Below are 6,819 nucleotides of genomic sequence, written 5' to 3'. Positions count from 1 at the left end.
CTGGATTTTTTTGCGTTAATTAACACTGATGCTTGGCCGTTGGATTTGTATTGGGAATTAATGAGGGAGTTTGTCACGTGGTACTTGTCACATGATACTTTTAAATTTTCAGGTGGTCTGATGTTCAATTTATAATTACTTTTAATGAATTTTCACAAGTTCACAACGTATAGTCCTGTGTGTTATAACTATGTCAATGTGGTACTTGCACAGTAGGAAAGAGATAATTGCATAATTGCCTTTATTTTATATGCTTGAACATTCCAAAGCAATCATTTATGGTTACTCAAACCTAGGGCCCAATACCTTAGCCACATAATCATTAATGTAGCCATTATTATTTTTCAATTGCGGCAGCTAAATAAAAGATGTAAAGGTATTTATCGGCATAATAAAAAATTCATTATCTTTAACATAAACAGTGGCATAGTAAACCGGTACAATGATACTTTATTCAATAATATTACGGATAATGTTTTGTTAACTCAGGTGAATATAATTGGAATGTTTCACCTTAACTTACAATATGTATATTTTGAGGCAATATAACTGATCGATTATTCATTTGTAAAAGCCTAATTATATTTTGCTAAAGGAATATGAATATCAATCTCATAATATACTATTCGCACGCACACATGCTGTCATCTCACTCACCAGCTTTACTTCTGATAATCTCACGAACTTGCTCACTCCGATCCAAGAGCCCACTTTTCATGAACTTGCTCACTTCGATCCAAGAGCTCACCAATCATGAACTTGCTCACTCCGATCCAGGAGCTCACTAATATGAACTTGCTCACTCCGATCTAAGTGCCCACCAATCATGAACTTGCTCACTCCAATCCACGAGCTCACCAATCATGAACTTGCTCACTCCGATCAACGAGCTGACCAATCATGAACTTGCTCACTCCGATCTAAGAGCCCACCAATCATGAACCTGCTCACTCCGATCCAAGAGCTCACTTATCACGAACTTGCTCACTCCGATCCAAGAGTTCACCAATCATGAACTTGCTCACTCCGATCCAGGAGCTCACCAATCATGAACTTGCTCACTCCGATCCAAGAGTTCACCAATCATGAACTTGCTCACTCTGAGCCAGGAGCTCACCAATCATGAACTTGCTCACTCCTATCCAAGAGAACATTAATCATGAACTTCCTCATTTCGATCCAGAGCTCACCAATCACGAACTTGCTCACTTTGATCCAAGAGCTCACCAATCATGAACTTGCTCACTCCAATCCAAGGGCCCATCATGCAATAATAATAATATTATAATAATACGTTCAATCCAGAGCTCACCAATCACGAACTTGCTCACTCCGATCCAAGAGCTCACTTATCACGAACTTGCTCACCCTGATTCCCGAGTTCACCAATCATGAACTTGCTCACTCCGATGAGCTTACCAATCATGAACTTGCTCACTCCGATCCAAGAGCTCACTTATCATGAAATTGCTGACCCTGATTGAAGAGTTCACCAATCATGAACTTGCTCACTCTGATGAGCTCACCAATCATGAACTTTCTCACATCTATCCAAGCGTGATCACTCACACTCACTCAAGCTTAATCCACTTTGTATAGTTTGGGGAAAACATCGGCATTATTCACGTGCCACATATTTCATGAGGCACATGAACATACAAGAAAATGGTATATAATTCATGACGAGTTTAAATTGTCAGCGCTCATGCAGATTACAGGCAACGAGCAATGATTTATTACGTTCTCATTGCGCATGTTTATATAAAGGAAAATAGCCTACGAAAAGGGTGTGCATACTTAAATTTGGATATTCATATGGGGTCGTGTGAGCTATGGTAAGGTGAGTTAGATGTTGCTTCGCTTTGATTCGAATCTTATTTCTGGATTTAATAAATTCTTCAGGTCCGTCCGTAAACAGTCATCACAGCTCGAGCACGATATTGGAGTATACTGTTGATGACCCGCGTTAAGCGTACATGCTAAAGCTGGTATCTTGCTTGCTCTCTGTTTGGTCTAATATTTCGAATAGTTAACAGGTCTGATGGTTTCTTTCTTCTCACTTTGATGGTAGAGCATTGGTGGGAGGTATTTATTGAGGGGGATTATGACCATTTGACGAAGTGTGTGTATATGATTATTATCCTGTAAGGGCATAAGGTTAGGCCGGACAAAGGCCTGTGTCTGATGGTGATTTAATGTGTATCCAAACGCAATTTCAAAGCTACAAACAAAAGTTAATACAGATGTTTTAGTGGATAAATAAATGAAACATATCGCTACGACTCATGCTGAACTTTCTTTAGATGAAGGAGCAGAACCATATTGACGATGATGACGATGACTATAATAATAATGATAATAATAATAATAATAATAATAATAATAATAATAATAATAATAATAGTGATGGTTATGATTTTGATGATAACATGATGATGTTTATGATAATGATGATGCTGTTGATGATAATGCTGATGTTATTGGTGATAATGATGATGGTTAAAATCATGATGAGGCTGACGATGACAACAAAAACAACAACAAAGATAACGATATTAAAACTTCGATAACAATAATTATAATAATATTAAATAATAATTTTATTTTTTGTTTTTAGGATGTAGACACGGTGGTCCAACTGACAAGTATTTCTTTTCAATGCTCACAGATTCAGCGTGATGACCAATGTGATTTTAACCTTTTGATTAATTCTATTTCAGACATATTTCTAGGTCATAGCAATATCTCATCTGAGGTGAAAACCTATATGGCCTCATCTTTTGACATTATTCACATACCTGACTTATGCTTCTTCATTTTTTTCCCCAGATGCACTATTTTGAATTATTATCGGAACCCACTTGATTGAAACAGTCCTAATCAACATGAACTATTTATTCTATTATGCTTCAGAAAAACTTCTACTACAGATATTGAAAGATTGGGCAGACAACTCACTCTCATCCACAAAGAGAGAACGCCTCTATAGATTCGATTCTTAATCTTATGTACTTTAAGCCCTCTGTTCTTTCAGATAACTTCGTAAACACACGATCTACGCGTATTTTTGTATTCCAGATTACCCTAACCTTTTCTATTTTATGTTTCAGGTCAGTCTTTATAGTGGGATCGACTCACCGCGGTTTGTTTCTTAGCTGTCCATTTTAACAGTTTTGTTTACTCTTTTATGTGAGCATATTTCTGTTTGTTTTTGTGAAGGAAGCTAGGTGTGGGTCGTAACAACAGCTTTCATTTATTTACTCACAAATACGTCTTTATTCGCTTTTGTTTGTAACTTTCAAATTGCGTATCTCGATACGCAGTAAATCACCCACAGACACCTGCCGTTGTCCAACCAAACTTTCTGCCCTTACCTAGGATGATAATCATATTCCATCACTTTTGCAAATGGTTATTTTCCCTTCTAATATCTACTTCTCATTGATGCTCTGACATCAAGGTGAGAAAAGAAAAGAAACCATCGAAGCTGTTAACTATTCTAATATTGGACCATTCAGGGAATGAGTAAGGTACCAACTCTGGCATGTACTAGACAGGCGTGGGCTATTAACAGGATGTTTCAATGTCGTGCTCGAGTTGTGACGACCGATTACGGATGAGCCTGGAGAGTTCAGAAACTTAAGATTCGTAAGTGGAGAAATATTTGACCAACCACGACATGGCTCATACGTCTTCATTTGAATATCTTTTAAGACAGACATGACATTAAAATTTTAATCTCAGCGGCGCTACTTACCTTTATGTATTCACGCGCACGCCGAAATTAATTGTAGCTATTTGCAATGCAGACATGCGCATTGAGATCGCGCATTGAGAACGTTCCATCCTATCGGTGATTTCCTACCAATTCTCTTTTATGCGCAAGTGCATTATGATGATGTTCTACTACTGCGGTATGGTCCCAACTAAGCAGAAACTGTTGAAGCTTCTGGGCTTTGTGAGACAACGTACCACAAAGCCCAGAATCGTAACTATTTAGAGCTATCATCCATTCTTAACTTGTCAAGCTGAGTGAGGTGGAGCTAAGCCTCTGATATTCCATCCATACTTGAAGGTGGTGCTAATATATTCTAGTTCCATACACATTGCATGCATACTCACATATGAACAAATGCAAACACTTGTAAATTATAGAGATTGGTTTAAATTAGATTTCCGAAATTTGTCGACAATAAATTTTAGCAATTTTATATTCAATTTATACTTAAAAATATCCTGTAATAGTTCAAGGTTCGCTTTAATTATATATATATTGCCATTCCCAGAGTACTAGGTCTATATCACTTGGATGTAATTACTTGTCAAATCAAATTATTATACAAAATTATAAAAAAGCCGATTTTAATTTAATAACCTGACATCTTAATAGCCGCCGTTACTTAACTTTGAAACCTTGTTTTTTGCTTTGAAGTATATAAAGTCTGCAAATTCAACAATAAATATAAAAATGTTTTAATTCTTACTCTATTTGTACCCATAAATTATATACCGATAATCATTTTGAATACATTTTGGTCTACTATTCATTTTGTAGACAGTTATGAACATGATTTTATTCAGATTCACCCCTGTGACAAGTATTTGCCAATCAACGATAGGGTATTATCGTTTTTAATGTTGGTATTTTCACGTGACTTTCTTCCTTCTTATTGCTCTTTACTCTCCTCGTTCGAGTATCTGGGTTCGTTTCGTGAATCAATTTTGTTTTTCTACGTCTCTGGCGAGTGATTTTATTGTCGGTAATTGATCACTAAGCCAGTTGGCCTGCTCCATGCTTGTCATGTGACTTGTGCAAATCTCTTAGCAGCTTGTCTCAGATATGGTCGGAGGGGGTTTGTTTGAGAAGTTGTTGAGCTATTTTGATGCCTACTATTGTATAAAATAATTGTTTAAGCCTACACTGCCGCCAAGTGGATAATAAATATAAGCTACACCGTGATATAAATGATATAACCCAAGTGTATTGTGTTTTATTTTAAAAGTGTTATGGTCTCTGCAAAAACAATTAGTTCACATTGATTCTGTATATAGGTGTGCCTTCAATATAATTAAAAATAGCTACAATATAAAAAAAAACCCTTGTCGTTAAAAAAAATGAAATCAAGAAATAAAATTAATCAGCACAAAATATAAGGAACCAGACTATGCGAGAATAAAGTTGAGATAGTTGACTTAATATTCCAAAATCACCAAGACAATATAATTTCGACCTTTTTTGATAGCCAAGATATTTCTTTTAACACATTTACTTAGATTGCAATTCTCAATTTCATTTGAAAAATCAACAACATTATATCATCACCCAAAGGCCACACATAAAGTTGCAAAACCGTCAGTGTAGAACTCCTACTTTCGGACTCCTCACCTTTTTCCCACCAGAACCAAAGCCAGAAGGCAGTACATAAGAAAATAAAGGCTGACAGTTCGGGATTACAACGTGATCCAGCAAACCCTAATTTTCAACACTGCCCCCACTCGGTGTAATTGTACTAAAACTTTTTTTTGATTGATAAGATTTACTTTCGTATTCAAATTTATAATTTAAAAAAATCCACAAGCCAAATGTAAATAATAATAATAATAATAATAATAATAATAATAATAATAATAATAATAATAATAAAGCACGACATATTATAGAAACACTGATACCCGCCCCATGCTTGCAATAATGCCTGTCACATGGATTTTGCCATCACCTATGAAAGTCCTATGTGAATTCAATCCCCTCCCGGCTACTGTCCCTAGTAATTCTATGTCTTGGCCTAAATTCACATTGTCATAACTGTAATTGTTGTGATGTCCATTAAACTAGGGTTTGTGGGTGTTGGAGCAGACACATCGACTACAGCTTTATTTTTTAAAGGTTTTTCAGCAACAAGCGACATAAATGTCATTTGATGTGACATAAATGTCACTTGATGTGACAGTGTAATTATTACATTTCGTCAAACTTATAACCAGTTTCCCCGTTGCTAATATTTTTGACTTCGCTTTATCAATGAATCCGCGGTGGCAGCATTGCGTCAATTACGGTTCCACTTTGTGGATGATTTTAACGTCATGGCTAAAAAAGTGTGAATGATAATGTGTAATATAGAGTCCTGATAAATTGCCAATTAATAGGCTTATTCAACTGTAAAATTAAAGGTAAGGCATGCACACAACATACTCTCTATTAAGAGTGGTTAATTCTTGATTTTTACTCGAATGAACTTGGCAATGAAAATAAAATGAATAAATAAATGAACATAAATTTGATAATTCTGAGTGTCCGAGGTCAGGTCGATTGCAGTAAAGACGTTTGTGGCACAGAGTGATGTTGCAGTGACGGTGGTCGATAGATGCCAGAGTGTTTTCCTAAAGAACTTGATGTTTAAATTCACAAACAAATCGACAGATTCATTTATTTATTCATTTTTAGAAGACGATTCTAAACCAATCAATCAGGTTTGAACGAGTATAAAACAAAACTTACGGTTGAAAGCAAATTGAATAGGCCTAGATGATTGACGAAGGGAATCCAAAGCTTAGGAGAAGAACAAAGACTCGTGACTATAAACGCACGCGTGTATTGTGTTAAAAACATGTTCTAGTAGTAGGCATAGTCTTATAATACATCTTTAGGAAATGAATTTAAATTGTCAAACCATTAAGGAACAATCCTTCCTAAGAAATTTAAAGCTAGGAAACGAACAATTCTAATGAATATTGAACTTATAGTAATTTTATGTTGTCGGAGATATTATATAGAAATTGAATGACACATTAAATCTTTAACGCTGATTGGTTGAGAGT

The sequence above is a fragment of the Anneissia japonica genome, unplaced genomic scaffold (assembly GCF_011630105.1).
Source record: "Anneissia japonica isolate Jap-2015-1 unplaced genomic scaffold, ASM1163010v1 scaffold1005_len2656397_cov198, whole genome shotgun sequence".
NCBI classification, from domain to species: Eukaryota; Metazoa; Echinodermata; class Crinoidea; order Comatulida; family Comatulidae; genus Anneissia; species Anneissia japonica.
This window is presented reverse-complemented; position numbering follows the sequence as displayed.